This window comes from Leptodactylus fuscus, chromosome 1 (assembly GCF_031893055.1).
Source record: "Leptodactylus fuscus isolate aLepFus1 chromosome 1, aLepFus1.hap2, whole genome shotgun sequence".
Classification (NCBI taxonomy): Eukaryota; Metazoa; Chordata; class Amphibia; order Anura; family Leptodactylidae; genus Leptodactylus; species Leptodactylus fuscus.
In genome coordinates this window covers 349351228-349372995 of record NC_134265.1, presented here as the reverse complement: position 1 = coordinate 349372995, position 21768 = coordinate 349351228, and positions in this window count along the sequence as shown.

Sequence of the window (21768 nt, the reverse complement as noted above, 5' to 3'; positions counted from 1 at the left end):
CCACTGGATAGCTCCTCACCAACTGCAACTGGATAGCTCCTCACCAAACAAATGGATAGCTCCTCACTAACTGCAACTGGATAGCTCCTCACTAACTGCCACTGGATGGCTCCTTACTGTCACTGGATGGCTCCTGACTAACTGCCACTGGATAGCTCCTCACCAACTGCAACTGGATAGCTCCTCACCAAACAAATGGATAGCTCCTCACTAACTGCAACTGGATAGCTCCTCACCAACTGCAACTGGATAGCTCCTTACCAACTGCAACTGGATAGCTCCTCACCAACTGCCACTGGATAGCTCCTCACCAACTGCAACTGGATAGCTCCTCACTAACTGCAACTGGATAGCTCCTCACCAACTGCCACTGGATAGCTCCTCACCAACTGCCACTGGATAGCTCCTCACCAACTGCAACTGGATAGCTCATCACTAACTGCAACTGGATAGCTCCACAATAACTGCCACTGGATGGCTCTTGACTAACTGCCACTGGATAGCTCCTCACCAACTGCCACTGGATAGCTCCTCACCAACTGCCACTGGATAGCTCATCACTAACTGCAAGTGGATAGCTCCACAATAACTGCCACTGGATAACTCCTCACCAACTGCCACTGGATGGCTCCTCACTAACTGCAACTGGATAACTCCTCACCAACTGCCACTGGATGGCTCCTCACTAACTGCAACTGGATAACTCCTCACCAACTGTCACTGGATGGCTCCTCACCAACTGCCACTGGATGGCTCCTCACCAACTGCCACTGGATAGCTCCTGACTAACTGACACTGGTTGGTTCCTTACTGTCACTGGATGGCTCCTCACTAACTGCCACTGGATGGCTCCTCACTAACTGCCACTGGATGGCTCCTCACTAACTGCCACTGGATAGCTCCTGACTAACTGACACTGGTTGGTTCCTTACTGTCACTGGATGGCTCCTCACTAACTGCCACTGGATGGCTCCTCACTAACTGCCACTGGATAGCTCCTGACTAACTGACACTGGTTGGTTCCTTACTGTCACTGGATGGCTCCTCACTAACTGCCACTGGATGGCTCCTCACTAACTGCCACTGGATGGCTCCTGACTAACTGCCACCGAATGGCTCCTCACTAAGTGCCATCGGATGGCTCCTCACCAACTGCACTGGATGGCTCCTCACTAACAGCTCACTAACAGCCACCAGATGGCTCTTCACTAACTGCCACCGGATGTCTTTATTGCATGTGCGTGGGGGACTTGCAAACAGAAGAAAAAGAGGCGGCCTTCCCTGGATGGCCGCCTCCAGAGGAAATGGTAAGTACTATGGGGCTGGGGGTAAGGCCTTTACACTGACGTCATGGGTCAGGATTAGTCTGAAAATCCCATTACATCAGCAGAAATGTAAAATATGTAATGTATGTAGGTCATATATATTAGAAAGTTAGAAGGGGGGGCATGGGGGACTTAGTCAGGAATTGTCAATTTATTCTGGACAACCCCTTTAAGCTGTGTGCCTTCTGGGAACCATAGGGCTTTGTGACAATACAAGGCTCTGTAACCATTTGATACTGTAACTGCCATGCCATGTGCCTCACACTGCAACCACCAAGCATTGCACCCCACTGGAGGAAAGTTTATTTTATTTCTGCTTGTAATCATTTTCTGGAAGAACACTGAGTATTATCTGACAGAACTGCAGGGGGGCCAATACCTTTGGCCAACACTATATCTATCTCATAGACATGGGTTAGATATAGTATATATGTATACATGTATATACATTTGGTATTGCCATATTCGTATTCACCCACAGAATAAAGGTAACATGTCATTTACACTGTGCGGTGAATTCTGCAAAAATAAAACCCCCAAAATTGCAGAATTGTGTTTTTTTCCCCCAGTCTCTCCATTCTCTGCATCCCAAAATAGTTCCAATACATGGCAGCATGTCCTACAGTTCTGTGTCACGGAGGGCAGAGGATGAGATATCAGAGAGAAGTCGTTGCCACGTCCTGAAGGGGTTAATGTGCAATGTTCGTTGCGATCTCTGTCTCTTCTCTGTATTCCTGTACATTGTTATGTAACGTGTCACTATTAGCACCTGTTACTTGTTCTTTTTTTCTGCCGCTTCCATCTCGGATGACTCAGCCCCGGCAGCCGCTGTCACAGGGAGACTTACAATTACCGACTCAAGAAGAAGTAAGAGGAAGACGTCTCACTGGAGTGCGCCTTGTAGTCTGTACTTTTAGGAGGGACGATGGGGTATTTGCTGTAAACAAACTAAGAGGCGCCTACAAGGCAATGCTATAGAACCTGGAAGACTAGGCCTTATCCTTTACACTATAGCGCCACCTACTGGTCACATGAGAGAATACACTTATTACAAGGTTTGCTAAATAACAGATCACATGCCCTTATAGTGTTATAGTGTATGCTGATCTGCCAGGGATCTCTATATCTATACCTACCCTAGCGGCAGGGCACAGCTGCTTTGGGGCAGGTGGTGGGGATGCTGAAGTGCTTATAGTAACATTGAGAAATGGCTCCTTTAAGTCACCCTTAGGTGGCGCTCATTGCATACAGCTTTATGCAATGAGGTCAAGAATAGTTGTGTAAAAGTTAGTGCCCTCTAGTGGTGGCTTTGTGTCTGACACTGTTAGAAGGAGCTGGGGCTCACTATTTGGCGCTGGGATGGATGACTGGTAATTATTGGGGGCAGGCGCTGCCATGGGGGCTTTTTTTTAAAAGATGCATCAAAATTGAGTTATTATTAATCATGACTAGACATCCCCTTTAACCTGAGGGGGCTGCCCCCTGTCTTTTGATGGCAGGCACTGCAGGTCCTAGCTCTCCAGTGATGTCTTTTAGTATTGCCCTACCATCTATTGGGATCAGGTTGGGTCTCTGGAGACCGCCGGAGACCCTGGGGAGGAGACAGAGGGGCTCATTATTGGAGATGAGCCAATATACTCGATCAATGCATAGCTCCCGGTGCAAAAACACTTCCGGGCATTGAAATTTTACTGCCCCTCCTCCCTTCCCTGGCGCCAGCAGCTATGCGTCAGAGGTATTCGATCAAGTATATTCGCTCATCTCTACTTATTATCGCTTTTGTCCTTCTCTTTACACACGAGGCCGAGAATAGAGGAAGCGGCACAGCTGCCGCCATTACTGGACCCGGCAATCACATGATCGCCAGGGGCCGCCCGATGTAGCAGAGCTGATGGGACTTCTTAAACCCAGATCTGCTCTGCCAGTGACATTTTTAGGGAACGTCAGGAGGCCTGCTTGTGTACTCATTGTCGCTTCTATGGGGTTGCTGGAATTGTAATTGTAGCAGTGACTAGAGCGTCAGTCTCTGAGCCTTTAAGGGGTTAAAAAAAAATGTATAGAAAAAATCCCATTCATATTTCTTCTACAGACTACGCGTAATCAAAAATAAATAAAGAGCGCCACCTGCTGCTGTATGATAAGAATGCAACATCCGTGCAAGAAAAATGACCAAACAGGGATGTAAATGTTACCGGCAACGTATAGAATGACTAAAACTAGCCGGCAATGAATGAGACGATTCATCTTTTCACACATTGCCTAGGTATTCTATACAACGCCAAGTGATAAAGCAGTAAAGTATGAAATAGGTGACGTTCTCGCTTCGGCAAGGCACTAGAAGCATCTCTGGTCGTGCGTTTCTAGCATGAACCCGCCGCATGCGCGATACAACGGTCTCTGCCGTTGCCTCAGGCTTAGACTTAGTTTGGTTCGTGAATGTCCATGAAATGTGGGAGGAGGAGCAAGCTGGAGGGCTGGAGAAGGACACGAAACAACAATTCGATGAGGAACTGTCCAAAATTCGAGGGAATGCTGCCAAAGACAGTATTTGCTTTGGCCCTTAATACATTTTGGCTTTTGAACAACGTTCATTGTAGTTGAATCAATTTTTTGGAAGTGGCGCTCTCATTCTATGTTTGGGTTTTTCATACTTTGCCTAAATAGCATTCGGCATTCTATAGAAAGCCTAGGCAAAGTATGTAACCATTATCCTGTTAAATACATTGCCTAAAATCGCAAGACATTCTATACAATGCCTAGTTATTAGAGATGAGCGAACAGTGAAATATTCGATATTCGTTTCGAATAGCCCCTCAATATTCGACTATTCGAACAAATATCGAACCCCATTATAGTCTATGGGAGAAATGCTTTGTTTCAGGGGATCCCACCATTCGACTCAGGAGAGTCACCAAGTCCACTATGACACCCCAGGAAATGATGCCAACACCTCTGCAATGCAACTGGGACCGCAGGGGAAGCATGTCTGGGGGCATCTAACAAGCCCAAGTACCTGTATTACGTTGGGATCCCTGTCAGCTTGCGATATGCGTAAGCTGACTTTTTCCCATAGGAATGAATTGACCAGCGTTGATTGGCCGAATGCCATACAGAGTACAGCATTCAGCCAATCAACACTGGTTCTGCCGGAGGCTTGTCTGTGAGGAGGCGGAGTCTAAGATCAGACCAGAATGGAGACTGCTGTGGACCGATCTTAGACTCCGCCTCCTCTGGCAGAACCAGCGTTGATTGGCCGAATGCTGTATGGCATTCGGCCAATCAACGCTGGTCAATGCATTCCTATGCCGAGATGTAGCAGTACTGGCTGTACGCTCAGCTCACCTACTCCGGAGATGCAGTTGAACTGAGCGCACTGCCCGGCACTGCTACACCGGAGAACCGCTGCTACACTGGAGAACCGCTGAACCCTGCTGCACACTCAACTCTGCTGCATCAGAGATGCGCTGAACCCTGCTATCACGGTCTCGTACATGGGGTGGGATTTATTCTCCAGCATGGAGGTCACCATGGACAGTGTCCTTCTGTCATCCACCACCTGTTCTGGGTCCAGGGGGCTCCCCAGGACAGAGATGGCCCTTCTGATCATCCTGTCAAGTCTATTTCTGTCCCTGGCTGGTATGCTACTCCCCCAGCAGGACACTCTGGAAGATGGCTGATGCTAGCACAGAGTCGAAGAAGGCTGCCTGAACTCCAAAAGCCCTCAGCATCCTGAGCAGGTAGAGCCTGCTGTGACCCTTTCTGTGCAGTGCACCCATGTGGTCCGCCCAGTCCAACTTATTATTATTATTCCAAATTATTCAGTTTGTAATGAATCCAATTAAGTCATTGCAACGTTCTGGTGTCACCTGACATCACCTTAAAGCCTCTCAGCCAATAGTCAGCGGTAGATGGTCGCCTTACGTTGCTGATGTAATTTACAGTTACTACAGGGGATGTAAAAGAATAACAAACCTTCCGTCACCTCTTCTGGACCACCCCACAGTGCCCGCAGCTGTCGCCTGGTCTTCGTACAGGCTCCTAGTGATGTCACTGCTGAGTTAGCTGAGAAGCCATCACCAGAAGCCCAGTAGAGGACCCAGAGAGAGCTGCGGCCACCCATTGGAGAATACTATAATTGCATGCAATATCTGTAGGTGGGTCATTCTGGGAGAATTTCTGGTGATGTCATCATGGAATATGGAAAAATTCTATTTCTCTTGTGAGGTCATCATTAGAGATGAGCAAATTTTTCAAAAATTCGATTCGATTCCGAATTAGTTTGTGGCGAATCACATTAACCCCTTTGCAACATCCACCCTAATAGTAATGTGCTGCTGGAAACAACTTCCCACAAACCACGCGGAAGCCAAATTGGAGCACTCTGCTTTGCGGGTGTCAGCCATATGTAATGGCTGACACTGTCCTCTAACACCCCCAGTTGGAGATGAGCTCTGTTTGCGGGTGTTAACTCCTGAGATGTTACAGTCAAATATGACAGCGGCATCTCAGGGGTTTTATTTTATATTGGGGACCTGATCGGCCCCCTCATGACATTTTAGGGGGGTGCTGCTGCTCCTACTATTCATCAGCCCGGGGTCTTAAAGATAATTAAAAATGAATAAATACTGATACTCACCTGTCCTGGGCTCAGCATCCACTCCAGAGCTCCTCTCACCGGTGTCTGAGGTTCTGGTCCCCAGACGTCACTCCCGGGGCCTTTGTTTGGAACTCAGTGGTCACGTGGGGCACAATGATGACCACTGGGACCCAAGCACAGTGAGGCCTGGGGAGCAGGACATCATTCATCGACCGGAAGAGCTCCAGAATGGATGCTGAGCCCAGGACAGGTGAGTATCAATATTTTTTTTAATTTCTAATCTCAATGGCATCCCCTGATTTTGCCACGGCGGTACCGAGGGGGACATGTAGCATGGTGCAATCCCTTGGTTAGAGCTGTGCGATACGTTACCATGAAGTGTGAGGAAATCCGTATTCAATGCGAATCAAATATTTCCTGAAATTCGAATCAAATTCCACTTCCTCAGCTTCGACTCCCTCATCTCTAGTCATCATGTGTGGCCCAGACATGTCATGTGTGATATCATCACCTAGACACTTTATCTTTATGACATAATGAAGGGCATGGCTCATTTGCATATATGTCATAACAAAGGGAATGGCTGATTTGCATGTGTCATAAGGGCAAATCTGCCTTGTGTCATAGTCAACTCAGTCCAGTCGAGGGTGTACCTAATTTATAGGGCATAAATGAGATACACCTTCCGCAAAAAGTTGCAAATTTTTGTTCAGAATCTAATTTGCACAACAAAGTTGCAAGTGTTATTCCTTGTGCACCCAATAGCTGGTATAAAACATAATAAATTATACTTGTATTGATGTGATGCATCTGTCAAAAATTGAAGATGCTTTATTTTGGGGTTTTTTGTTTTTTTTTCCCCCCGCAATCTGGGAATATAATGGATGGATCCATACGACCTCCATAAAAATTGTGGACGTCACGCATACATAAATTGCAGACGTGTGTACGAGACCTTACTGTCAGACAGTTTTAATGAATGGAGCCCGATGTTCTCGCCCAGTGGAGAAGGAATGGGAGATGAATATTTTATTGTCTTCAGATTGCAGCCTGTAACTGAGAGAATGATTCTTCCCCAGACAAAATAAATGAATAGCGACATTAGTGGGTTACTAGCCATGGTTGTAAATTTCACAAGAAAATCTGAAATCGTCAAGAATGGCTGGCCACCTAATGGCTTATATAAGGCGGTAATGAGTTCTCCGGCTTCCTGGTTCCCTTTGCAGCTTCTAGTTCTGGGGCAGTAATGAGGTCACAGATAGTTACAGCTCATTTTGTAAAGTGAGTGATAAAGGATGGGCAATTACTCAAAATCCCCAAGAAGGACACCTTCTATAATGGCCGAGTGATCTAGAACATCTCCTAGGAATAGCTATAACCACTGTGTGGAGGTATAGATCCCAGGTACGGATGGTAAAGGACAAGTCTGAATTTTGATTTCGAAGGTAGAGATGTAGTAGCGCTGAATTTTTTTCGAAGAAACTTTCACAAATTTATGGAACCCAACCAATTATTCCCTTCTTCATATTTCTTTACAAAAGTGCTTGAGGGAATTGGGAGGTGGATTCCCTAAATGGTGGAAACCCCTAGACAGTCGTCCCTTTTGGCCTGCTTATAAACCAGGTTACGTTGCAACACAAGCTATTTTTTGGCTCCTCTACTTCTTCTTCTCGCTCTTGGTTCCCCATAGCCACCTTGGTTGTTTCCCTTTTCCCTACATTCCAGTATTACAAGCACGTATGTACAGACGTGACACAATAAAGATATTGTTCCTCCTCTTAAATTGGTTGTGCAAGAGTTAAAAAACAGCAGTCATTTTAAAAATGTATAATACAAAAAAAATTCAATATTAAAAATAAAAAAATCAACTAATAAAGTCATCAAAGTTGTATCGGTTTATTGGCCATACAGAGGCAGTCATTACCAAAGAAGCTTGAGAGGTCTTCTAAGGAAGTAGATGTGTGCCTTGCCAATTTGTTTGGTCTTCCACTCCCTTCGTTCAGGTGTTGGCTTTTAGAATAGCAGCTCTGAAGGGGGAGGGCAGTTCGGAGATTTTTAGCGGCACCTATGAATGCAGCTGGTGTCGTGCGTGTAATTTATATCATGTGGTCCTGATCACTTAATCACAATGATCACCAATAACTCTTGAGGCGGGGACTCCTTTTTTAACTGAAGAAGTCCCTGCACTAAGTCATTATTATTATTATTATTATTATTATTATTATTGTTTATTTATATAGCACCATTAATTCCATGGTGCTTTACATTATTATATTATTCCCATGGTGCTGTACATTATTAGATTACTTCCATGGTGCTTTACATTATTATATTAATTCCATGGTGCTGTACATTATTATATTAATTCCATGGTGTTGTACATCATTAGATTAATTCCATGGTGCTTTACATTTGGGGGTTACATACAGTACACAGAATATACAGGTAGATATAATACTAACAGTGATCGGCTGGCACAGTGGGGTAGAGGGCCCTGCCCGTGAGGGCTTACAATCTATGGGGGAAGGGGGGGTAGAGACAGAAGGAGAGGGGGAGACTGTACAGATGGTGGTGCGGTGATAGTGTTATTGGAAGTTGTAGGCCTTCCTGAATAGGTGAGTCTTCAGGGCCTTCTTGAATCCTGTGATTGTGGGGATCAGTCTTATGTGTCGTGGTAAGGAGTTCCAGAGTATGGGGGATGCACGGGAGAAATCTTGGAGACGGTTGTGTGAGGAGCGGATGAGAGCAGAGCGGAGTAAGAGGTCATTGGAGGATCTGAGGTTACGTGTAGGCAGGTAGCGGGAGATGAGGGCAGAGATATATGGAGGGGACAGGTTGTGGATGGCTTTGAATGTTAACATTAATAGCTTGAACTCAATTTGCTGGGCTATAGGTAGCCAGTGGAGGGACTGGCAGAGGGGAGCAGCCGATGAGGATCGGGGGGTGAGGTGGATTAAGCGAGCAGCACAGTTTAAGGTGGACTGGAGGGGGGCGAGGGTGTTAGCTGGGAGTCCATGGAGAAGGGTGTTGCAGTAGTCTAGGCGGGAGATTATGAGGGCCTGGACGAGCATCTTGGTAGTTTCCGGGGTGAGGAAGGAGCAGATTCGATGGATGTTCTTGAGCTGGAGGTGACAGGATTTGTTGAGGGTTTGAACGTGTGACTTGAAGGATAGGTCGCAGTCCAGGGTTACCCCAAGGCATCGGGCTTGTGGAACAGAGGAAAGTGGGGTTCCGTTAACTTTGATAGATGGGTCAGGTGGAGGGGCCATACAGGGTGGGGTGAAAATGATGAACTCCTTTTTCTCCATGTTCAGTTTGAGAGAGCGGGAGGAGAGGAAGGAGGCTACAGCTGCTAAACAATCTGGAACTCTGGCCAGCAGGGAGGTAATGTCTGGTCCAGAGATGTATATTTGGATATCATTGGCATAGCAATGGTACTGGAAACCATGAGATTCTATGAGCTGGCCCAGGCCAAGGGTTTAGGGGGAGAACAGGAGGGGTCCTAGGACGGAGCCCTGGGGGACAACTACAGAGAGAGGGCGAGGTGAGGAGGTGGTGTGCGAGTGGGAGACACTGAATGTGCAGTCGGTGAGGTATGAGGAGATCCAGGAAAGGACCAGGACTGAGATGCCGAGGGATGAGAGAATTTCTAACAGGAGAGAGTGGTCAACTGTGTCAAAGGCAGAGGAGAGGTCAAGTGATTTTGAGATTGTTTTTTCATGACACGTTGTGCTTCATGTTAGTGGCAAACATTGATCAATATTTTTTGCATTTATTTGGGGTTATTTGGAATTTGGGTTCTGACCACTTCAGTTGTGATGGGGATTTAAAAGCCTAAACATTAGAAGCCCCCAATAAATCACCCCATTTTCAAAACTGCACCCTTCAAATAATTCCAAATTATGTTTCGGAAGTTTGTGTGTGACAGGAATTAAAACAATATGGAGGTCAAATTTAGACATTTAATTTTTTATTCAATAATATGTTCAGTTAGAAATAAAATGAACCCAATTCACAAGAGGTTAAAGGAGAAAATGCATCTCACAATTTGTTACATAATTTCCCCCAAGCACATAAATGCCCCATATGTGGATGTTTGGGCACACGGTCGCGCGTGGGAGGGAATGAGCGACACTGGGTGTTTGAAAAGCAGATTTCGCTGTAATAGTTTTCAGGTGCCATGTCTCATTTATAGAGCCCCTACAGTACCAGTACAATGGAAACCCCCAAAAGTGACCCCATTTTGGAAACTACACCCCTCAAAGAACTTATCAAGGAGTATAGGGAGTATTTTGATCCCACAACATTTATTAACATTGACTTGAAAATGAGACAATACTTTTTCCAGTAATGCGTCAATTTAGCTCCAAACGTTTCATTTTCACAAGGGGTAAAAGGAGAAAAAACACACCGCAATCCACTACACAATTTCTCTTAAACACTGGAACACTCTATACGTGGTTGAAAACTGCTCAGAATGGAAAGAGCGCTATTTGGCTTTTGGAGGGCAGAATTTGCTGTAATAGTTTTCAGGCGCCCTGTCATATTTGCAGACCAGTACTGTGGGAAAAAACGTGGTCGCAACGCATCGTGGTTCTTCCCGCAGCCTTTTAAACAGAAAGTTTGCAGAGTATTCCTCTGCGGACTTTCTGTTACAATTATACCTATGAGGAAACTGCCAGTGTTTCTGTAAGTATAATTGACATGCTGAGATTTCTAAAACCGTGCCAGTTTTGGAAATTGCAGCAAGTCCGCATGGCGGTTTTTACCGTAAAGTGGGCATGGGATTTGCTGTACTGTAAAACGCTGCGATTTTTCCCGCGGCATTTCTGCTGCAGGCAAATCACGGTGTTTCGGTCCCGTAGAACCCCGGCCTAAAAGTGACCCCATTTTGGAGACTGCAATGGTCTTAGTTAACAGACTTGAATGCACAGCTGATAATGAAAAGTGAAAATTACAATTTTTCCATAGGTACGCCATTTCAGTGCCCGATATCTTGTGCCCAGCTTGTGTTAGAAGAGACATACACCCAAAAAACTGTTAAGCGGGTATCCTGGGCACAACAGCTTTTTGAGCGTTCATCTCTGATACAAGCCGGGCACAACATATTACACACTGAAATGACGGATTCCTGGAAAAATTGCCATTTTCACCTTTCACCATCAGCTGTGCATTCATTGCTGGAAAATAATTTATTGCAACACATTTGTACCCCTGTATAATTTCCTTTAGGGGCTTAGATTCCAAAACGGGGTCACTTGTCAGGGTAATTTCAGGAGCTCTGCAAGTGTCATGGTGACCAAAAACCAAACTGTCTAAATCTGTGCTCAAAAAACCACATGGCGCTCCTTCCCTTCTGTTCTCGGCCTTGCCCAAACAGCAGTTTATAGCACATAAGACATTAAGTGCCCTGCTATGGACAAAAACTGCAAACAGCAAGACGCAGATGTGATGGAGCACTATGTGCGCAGATTTAGATGTTTGGTATCTGGACACCATGTCATTTTTGCAGAGCTTGTAAGGTACCAGAAAAGTGGAATCCCCTAGGACGTAGGAACCCCTATGAAAACTGCCCCCCTCAAACAATGTATATGGGGGTGTAGTGAGTATTCGTAACTGGCTGCACAGTGGATGGTAAATAGTGCATACATAAGGTTACCTCTTCTGGTTTTACTTTAGGTTACCTCTCATGGTTTTGCCTTAGTTTACCTCTTCTGGTTTTGCTGTAGGTTACCTGTTTCGGATTTGCCTTACGTTACCTCTTTGCCTTAGGTTACCTCTTCAGGTTTTGCCTTAGGTTAACTGTCCTGGTTTTGCCTTAGGTTACCTCTTCCGGTTTTTCCTTCATATCCAGCTGAAGTGTAACAATCGTTTTCTCCTTATTTTCACTTTGTCTGTGTATCCATTTTCTTTGTTTCTTCCTTTGCAGCCACTAGATGGCAGTCCATTGTCTGTTTTCATGAAAAACCTTTCATTTTGATTAATAACACTTATAAGAAATCTCGATCGTCTGTTTTGTGCAATGAATCTTAAGACATTATGTAATTACTCGCCGCGAACGCTGATTGATCAAATTGCATTTCTGCATTGAATGAGGTTATGTGTCGAAGTGTCTATTATTCTAATATTCCTCCGGTGTAACACGGCATTACCTTCCATAGTCATCTATTCGGCGCACGCCTCTCCTATCTTCCTCCTTGCACTTGTATACAATTTCGCCCTTTATTCTATAATAGACAGCGCTGTTAAGTAAAATACACTGTAGAAGATTATTTGTGCGGATAGTCAAATGGATTACCTTGTAAGCGTGCTCAGACTATTCCTGCCCATTCTGAATAGATGTCTTTTCTGGAAGCCAAGACGCTTTTCTTGGGTTTTTATAAACCGTACAGAATTTACCAGCATAAAAGAGGCGCACGGACAATACCTGTACACCGCGTTCTAGACGCAACGTGTCCATTTATATGTAAATAAGATAAGATAAGATAAGATAATCCTTTAATAGTCCCACCTTGGGGAAATTTCAGCGTGTTACAGCAGCATAGTAATACAGATACAGGATAATACAGAGTAATATGTTACAGACGTAGACACAGATAAGCTGAGAAGAGAAGATATACTAGGAGTCCATAGCAACTAAGGAAAAACAGAAGAGAAAGAGGAAGACCTCATGGTCATCCTCATAATCATTAGTTCTCTGTGCGGAGTGTCTTCGTTTGGTCTGATGTAGATTATACAGCCTGGTCGCAGTTGGAAGGAAGGACCTGCGATAGCGCTCCTTCTCACACTTGGGGTGAAGCAGACGGTCACTTACAGTGCTGCCAAGTCCCATCAGGGTCCCATACATGGGGTGGGATTTGTTCTCCCGCATGGAGGTCACCACAGACAGTATCCTTCTGTCACCCACCACCTGTACTGGGTCCAAGGGGCTCCCCAGGACAGAGCTGGCCCTCCTGATCAGCCTGTCAAGTCTATTTCTGTCCCTGGTTGATATACTGCTTCCCCAGCAGGCCACACCGAAAAAGATGGCTGAGGCAACCACAGAGTTGAAGAAGGCCCTAAGAAGTGTCCCCCGGACTCCGAAGGCCCTCAGCCTCCTGAGCAGGTAGAGTCTGCTGTGGCCCTTTCTGTGCAGCGCCTCCAGGTGATCAGCCCAGTCTAGTTTATTATTGAGGAGCACGCCCAGGTACTTATAGGTCCTGACTATCTCAATACATGTTCCTTGGATCTCCACCGGGGTCGGAGCACCTCTCCGATTACTAAAGTCCACCACCATCTCCTTGGTCTTCCCAGCATTAATCCTGAGCTGGTTCTGCTGGCACCATTCAACAAAATCCCGGTTTAAGTCTCTGTATTCCCTATCATCGCCATCAGTGATAAGACCGACTATAGCAGAGTCATCGGAGTACTTCTGTAAGTAACAGCTGGATGAGTTGTGCCTGAAGTCAGCAGTGTACAGTGTGAAGAGGAATGGGGCAAGAACTGTACCTTGTGGTGCCCCCGTACTACAGATCACAGTGTCAGACACACAGTCCTGGGCTCTCACATACTGAGGGTGGGTTGTCAGGTAGTCTAGGATCCAGTTGGACAGGTGATGGTCCCTCCACCAAGGTCCAGCTTCTCCCTCAGTAGTCCTGGCTGAATGGTGTTGAACGCACTGGAGAAATCAAAGAACATTATTCTCACAGTGTTCCCGGGTTTCTCCAGGTGAGAGAGAGCTCTATGAAGAAGGTAAAATCACAGAGCAACCAAAGTGCTGCAGTTTTCCGATGTATTTGGCGTTTCCATTCTTCGCCATTTTCTAGATCTCTGCTTGTGGTCGTTGAATGGAAACAGAAATTTTTACCTGCTCATTCAGACATTGCAGCTGTGCAAGCAGGGCAGGTTTCCATTCATTGACTGTAAGCAGAGATATTGCAAAATTTTTGATAGGGGTATATTCACACGTCAGGTTTTTTAAAAGACCGTATCTTTCGCCATTTTCACGGCTTGACGCATTCAACATAAGTCAATATGTCCATCGTAATGAATTTGAGTGACGGCTGTTAAAATTGGACAAGTGGGCTGGGGACACAAAAAAAAAGACCAATAAAGTTCATCCATTTTTTACGGCAATCATGCACACTTTGCCATATACATAACGTAGGCTGAACCATAGAGAAGAGTCTAATGGATAATTCAGTGATTGGAAAAACTGCGCAGAAACAGCACCACTCTTGTCCACAGGTAATGTCTGGTATTGCAGTTTAGCTCCATTTAGTTCAATGGAGCAGTCGGGGGCTAACAGCTGGTCCAGGGTATGTCCGGTGCTTGTACTATACAGTACACCAAGATGGAAGCAGATAGCTCCGTGCCCTGTGGTCATTACAGTTAACCCCTTTAACCCAAACCCCAATATTATTCCGGATCCCAGACCAATTGGCTAGACCTTGGCCAAATATGGAAATGCAAAAGGATGAGTTATTATGTTCATACAGCAGAAAAAGAGAAATTCCTCTTCATTTTCCGCCACCAGTGGTCTGACCCCGCCATTCCATTGCCGACTAGGCTTAGATGAAGGGCCACGAGCCACGGAATCCACGAGTGAATCCGTGGCAAGATCGATTAGGATTTTTTCAGCATCCTTCTGCAATCTCTACCTCCCTTTGATTTGGGATGGAATCTGCTTCGAATTCCGGGGCGGAATCTACAGCAAATTCCTCTGAGTAAACCTTCAAAGCCCTAACACAGGCTGGAACCATTACATTTTCTGGAACAAATAATTCCCGAGACTGCCCTTAAAAAATATATTGACAGTCCTAGCAAAATCTGGAGAGTTGCCAACTACAGGATGTCTTTATATGGTTGTACAGAAAATAGAACAAAAAAACTTATTTGAGAAAACCTATAAAAGTGGGGATTTTGCGAGTCACGTTCGGCGCCGATATGTCAATGTTTTCTGTTTTGCTTTCAACACATGAGTATAATTACATAATCGCTTTGGCAAGTCAATTTGGCTCCCAGGGGAAGACTGATTGAAAATGCGTCACTTCTAAAGGTTAGCACATAATTACATTTTTTGACTTCCACCATGTTGTTAAAACATGCAATAAAAATAATTGCAGAAGAATGCATCATATAATTTACTCCCCCGGAAAGAAAACTGCTAAATATTGTCTGCAGCGTCAATAGGGATTATTGAGATAATTCCCTTAATGAATCAATTAATTCAGGTGTTATTACTAAGAATCGGACCCCCCTCCCCACAGGATGCCATTAGGATCATTTTTTCAGTATAGTGTATTTTATGCAAGGTTAACGTTTCGCTGTCTCCTAAATGGGGAGTCTTGTATGGCCGGACACCCAGTGGAGTCCAGAGCAATTGTTTTGCTAGTGTATTATGGAATGTGCTCCTGTGCTATAGACAGCCACCAAACCTCAGGAATATGGTGATTAGCAGCTCACTGTCACCTCCAACTAACACAGGAACATTTCCATGCGGACAGAAAAGATGCAAAACCTGCCCGCACATACTGACCACCAACAAGCTAGAGATACCAAACTCTAACAGGGGAAATACAATCCCAGGTACGTTCACCTGTAACACACCTAATGTAGTGTATTTAATAATATGCACCAAATGTTCCACTGAAAATCTGTATGTTGGAGAGACTGGTCAGAAGCTTAGAATGCGGATGAACTCACATCGTCATACAATTAGAGAACAAAGAATGGACCTTCCCGTGTCAAAACATTTCAGCAATGAAGATCATAATATCACCAATGACATGAAAATTTTCACCTGTCTAGGCCCACCTCCAGAGTGCACTTAAGCCAATGCTGAAGAATGCCAGGACGCATCTCAGCGCCTGGACAAGAGTGTGAATAGGAGAGTAAAAATCATCGACCACTATCTATTGCAATAACACAGTAATTATATATAAGTCTCATTAAGCAGATTTTAAAAATGCCGCCTCCCAAACTAGTTTATTCCATTACTCAGGTTGCCTCATGGAAGTTGTGCACCATTGCACGTGTGGTGAGTATAATTGTTTATTATATCTCCACACCCCCCATGGCTTCCACTTATTATACCCTGGGGTCCGAAGACACCCTGGAGTATATTACTAACACTTCTGTTTCGGGCTGAGGCTAAACAGATGGACGAGACCACAAGTACTCTCATGAGGTTCACAAATCTCTACTAACAGCCCCTTTACCATATGTTAGGGAACGTCTATGTGGAGGTATCCAGGTTTATGACAACACTTCCAGCATCGCTATAGTAGAACTGCGTTGGGTATCACAAGCCTTCTCTTCCACCCCTCTTCCAGCTGGTGGGATCATAGACTTTCAAGGGACCTTTGCCAATGGGGCACAGATCTCAGCTGAGTGTTTCTGCCCTTTTGTTCCATTAGTTGGTGAAGTTGGTGAATAATTACATCAGCTTTGATCCTGGCCCAGAACTGTTGGTGGACTGTGGTCATGTCAGAAAGGAAACCAGTAGATACACACCAGCACAACATCGAATAAACACCATTATATACCACTACACAAGGGTCGTTAACCTGTCTTTGGTAGAGACATTGTATATGGCCATCTATGTTCACCTACCTAAGGTTGCCAAAATACAAAAAGTTACTGTTTAGCTCTTTACAAAGTTCTCAGAATCTGGAACAACACCTCAAAACTTCTAACTAGAAATAGGCAAACCTTATGAGATTTGTTTAGACGAATATTTGAGGGTTCATCCATCTGTTTTATTTAGGCCTACTGTTATTATACACTCTTCAGACCCCAGAATATAGTAAGTGAAGGCCAATGGGAGATGTGGGAACATAATATACACTTACATTCATCTTGCCTCACCTCTTTAGGCCTCCCTCATGACACTCCATTGTGGTCCTCTTATGGCCTCTTCTGGCCTCCTGGCTTTCGTTATGTTCCCCAAAGGACCATTGAGGCTCATGATTGTGTCACATGGGGCACATCAACGTCATGATACTTGAGGTACAACATCATGACGTCTGGACAGCCACGTGTCTCTTATTGGTCCCCTGGGGTGTCCGACGTCAGCCAGGAGGCCTCAAGAGGATGAGGAGGGATCGACAGATAAGGTGAGTATAACTGTCCATTATGTCTCCACACCTCCCTAGGTCTCTGCATCTCTTCAAACCTCTGAGTATCGTAGGGATTCATGGGTGATTAGCCCCAATAACTTGGGTTCAGATTGATCCCGAAACTTTTGAAAAATTTGGGTCAAGTCCTGTTAAAAAAATCAAAAAAGTTGTAACCTAGGGGGCAGCAAGGACCATGACATCGATCCTGTGTAGGGTTGAGCCGATCTTGAAATTTCAGGATCGTTTTTAAAATCCGATTTCCGATCATTTTCCATTTGAACCCGATCCCAAATCTGATCCCAATGCAAGTCAATGGGATTTTTTAAATAATCGGAGATCAGATTCAAAAAACGACGCTATTCACTACACAGCATGTAATCCAAAAATGTATTCAATTTTTGGACCCCACGCTGTGTAGTGATTAGCCCCCCCTCCCTCGGTGTTCGCTTACCTGCATCTCCCAGTTCTTCTTCGTCCGGTCCTCTGTCCTTCACATCTTCAGAGCGCCCTGCCCCCCCGCCTCCGTAGACTAGTATTGTAGAGAAGCAGGGAGTAGGCGGGGCTTGGTGCGGCTGGAGAGTGTGGGCGGGGAGACGTGAGTGCATCACTCACGTCTCCCCTCTCAGTACCTGCCCACACTCTCCTAAGCCCATCCTTCTCTATAATACTAGTCTAGGGAGGCGGGGGCGGGGCACTCTGAAGCCACATGAAGGACAGAGGACCGAACCAGCAGAGGGTAGCGGCAGCACTTCTGATCAGGTAAATTGAGAGAAGTTCACAAGTAGATAGATATTACTGTACATTGACTTGTCTAGTAGATAGATAAGTTGTAAGCCGTGTACCGAGGTGGGCTCCCCAGGATACAGCGAAGTCACGAACAAAGGAAGTGAGTCCAATTCAATTTAACCAAGATAGGACTTTACTTAGTTTAGATAACCTCTTTTGTCCAAAAGAAGACTCCCAGGTATTACATTTACACAGCCTAGAGGCTGGGACCCTGGTGTTATACAGCCCGGTGCCCACTAGTGTGGCCTTCAATATACTCCAAGCTTTTACCTACCTGCAAGCTGCGCCTATGCAGCTGCCTGTTACCTGTTATTACCCTATTACACAGGAACAATTCAGTGTGTGTGACACAGGCACCGGCGGTGTAACACCAGGGTTTACAATCTTATCACAATACTACTAAATTCCCCCCAAACCAAGTACAACTAAGCAAGTATAATAGTTAGTTAGCTTGCAAGCCAAACAGTGTAAAGTTAAACTAAATGTTGCTCCCAGACTTCCTTACAAGTCCCTCTCTGGGAGATATAACTCTGTAGAAATCCTCTGTGACTTAGTCCTTTTACCAGACAGGTAGATAGTTCACCAGTATTGCAGCCTGGGGTGATGATTATACCGAACTAACTAACTACAGGCTTTTTACTCAGTCCCAGCAATATGGTGCCAAACTTGCAGTGTGGTGCGTGCACGCTTACTTCTGTTGGGTACCTTTAGTCTCTGTTAGCATCAGGGTGAAGAGGAGCTCCTCGGACAGCATGCGGTCTCACTGGCAGTCTCACTTCTCAGCCAAGTCTCTGACAGTAATCTTCTCCTTAGGATGGTGTCTGGACAGACTCTGAAAGTCTCAAATCCTCAGCTATTCTTGCTGTGGCTTCTCCCTCCAAGGACCCTCTCTGCACAGTGATGTCTCCACAGCTCTCTCTTCTCCTCTAGAGTCCAGCACACTCTGACTCAAAATGGCTCCTAGAACCTTCCTCCAATGATCAGGGTCTCCACATCAATCTTCCAGGGGCATGCAGCCTTTTTCCTTTTACCTGTTATCTTGCAACAGCGACCTCTTGTGGTCAAACAACAAAATGTCAGGTTATGAAAACACCAACTCAATTACACATTGCACATTCACTACACAGGGGCTGTTTCACCCTCTTACAAAGTCAATGTACAGTAGTATCTATCTACTCAACTTGAACTTGCCTTGTCCTCTTCACAGCACCCAGTGATTTACCACAGCCTGCCACTCTTCTGCTTCGTCCCTGTTTTACTGTATATTCAGCTGAGTATACGGTGAAACAGGGATGAAGCAGAAGAGTGGCAGGCTGCGGTAAATCCATAGGAATGAATGGACGCGGCTGGCACGCAGGGGGTTAAGCGGCCGCTTCCATTCATTCCTATCGGTGCTAAGCTTTTCCCACAATGATTGGCCAGTAGCCAAGCATTGTGGGAAATAAGCCCTGATCTCGATCCCGCCCGAAAAGATCGGGATCAGAATTCTGATCGCGATCATTAAATTTTCTCGATCGCCGATCGGAATCCAATCTTTTCCCGATCGCTCAACCCTAATCCTGTAGAGATAAGAAATTGTCAGTAAGGGGTACGATGGTGAGTGTTGGCTGTTTCACGGCAGACTAGATGTTCTATGTATATACTGTAATACACAATGATTCATTGCTTCAACATGTAGAAACTTTTTCGTGTTCCCTGACATTTCCCAGCATTCACCAGGAATGACAATGTTATGTCGGGAACTTTAAGAAGAACGAGAGGAATGTTAAAATAGTCTCTTTATACACGAGAAGCAAATGTTATGTGTGATAATGTTGCCCATGAGAGGCACATTGTCATCAAAAACAAGGATATCATCATAAAGATAAGAACTGGCATGTACTGAAAAAAATATACGGAAATGGAGAAAGGGATTTTATAGAATACATGCCAAAGTGGATTGTACAGGGTGGGCCATAAGTATGGATACACAAAGATAAAATGGTTGTTGATATCACCTTACCGTTTGTGGCATAGTAGTACATGGGAGGGGGGAAACATTGGAGACCGGGTGACGTCCATGGCGATCCATTTTGGATTCAAATTTACTTTTTTCAATGGAGAATTGTACAAGAAAACCAATGGTGTGCTCATTTTTAACGTAACTTTATTTATTAACGAGTTATTGTCATGTTTGTGACATAGAGCAACAACAGTAACCCAGTTTCAGGTGCCCCACATACTGGATCTTCATGGCCTTCAAATAGCCCCAGAGATAGAGTGAGATCCAGAGACCTTGGGTGTATCCATACTTATGGCCCAACTAGGTGTATCCTGTACATATGGACAACATGACACCATGTGGGATAAACAATGAAATAGAACAGTCTGGTTCTTAAAGACTATAAGTAGAATAAAAAGTAAAATAAATAAAAAGATATAAAAATCTAAAGCTATAAAAGATGATAATAATAATAATAATAATAATAATAATAATAATGATAATAATAATAATAATACTATAATAATAATAGTAATATAATAATAATAATAATACTATAATAATAGTAATAGTAATAATAATAATAATAATAATAATAATAATAGTAATATTAATATAATAATAATAATAATAATAATGTAGTAATAATAATAATAATAATAATAATACTATAATAATAGTAATAATATTAATAATAATAATTATATAATAATAATATTAATAATAATAATAATAATAATAATAATAATAGTGATAATAATAATAATAATAATAATAATAATAATAATAATAATAATAATTTAGATGAATTATTTTGAGATAATAAAGCTTATACAATATTTATTTATGATACCTGTCTTATTCACCATTCCAGTGTCCATATCCTGGTATTTTGATCAACAGGGTAGACCGCATGAACAATATAAGGGAGGAGCAAAGTGATTTGGATAGAACTGGATTTGTCCAAAATTTCCCAAAATTTTTGAGTTTGCAATCTACAAAACACTATTATACTCTAGGATCTCCTCAGAACCCAGAGTATAATAATTGGAAGCCCAGGGTAGGTAAGTAAAGATAAGAAACTGTTAGGGTAAGTTCATACGGGTTCCGATCCAAAAACCGGGTAGCCACGACTGAAAGCCAGTGCACTGCACCTGCATCCAGCCGCGCACTCCTCTCCGGATTAGGCCCAATGCATGGGTGTAGTCCGGAGGAAGGTGTGTCTTCAGGCCGAATTGCGAGGTGAAACGGCCTGAACAATGAGCACCTCGCTTCTTTTTTCCGGGAGCCGAGAGAAAAAAGACCTGAGCGGCTCCCATTGATCCTCGACCAGACAGTCAGTTAATACAGACCCTATACCAGGTCCACCCTGGCTAAACAATGGGCGGGAAGGGGGGAAACAAACACCATACCCTTCTGTCCTGTTTGGTAACAATAGTGGGCCCCTTGTTATTTTTGTTTGTGGGCCCGTCTCTGATCTCAACTGCATAGGACAAAATCTTTAACACAATCTTATTTTTCAAGGACACTTGTACAGAAACAGAATACCTTGGCGGAATACACGATACGGTGAATATTTGTATAGAGCTGGTAGACAAGAGAGAAGATTACTGTGTGAACCCAATTACACATCTCGTACCTGCAACACAAGCCACCTTCTCCATGCGCGCCTTTTTCATTAAAATGAAATTCCTGACCGACCCTGACAAGCCGTCTTCATATAAGTCAGCAGAAGCCGGGATAGACTTGTTCTAGTCTGTAATGAAATGCATTGTGAGTTGGCTGAGAGATCTATAGAACAAGAGAGGGTTTCTGTAAATTCTGAATACAGAGTTTTTCCTTTTTTTTTTTTTAAAGATTTCTGGAAATTTGCATATGAATTAAGTTTTTATAACCCCGTTCACACAAAGATGAAAAAATAACAGGGCGCTATTGATTTTCTAGTCTGCAGTAAGTTCATTTACTTGCTGATTTTGCTGA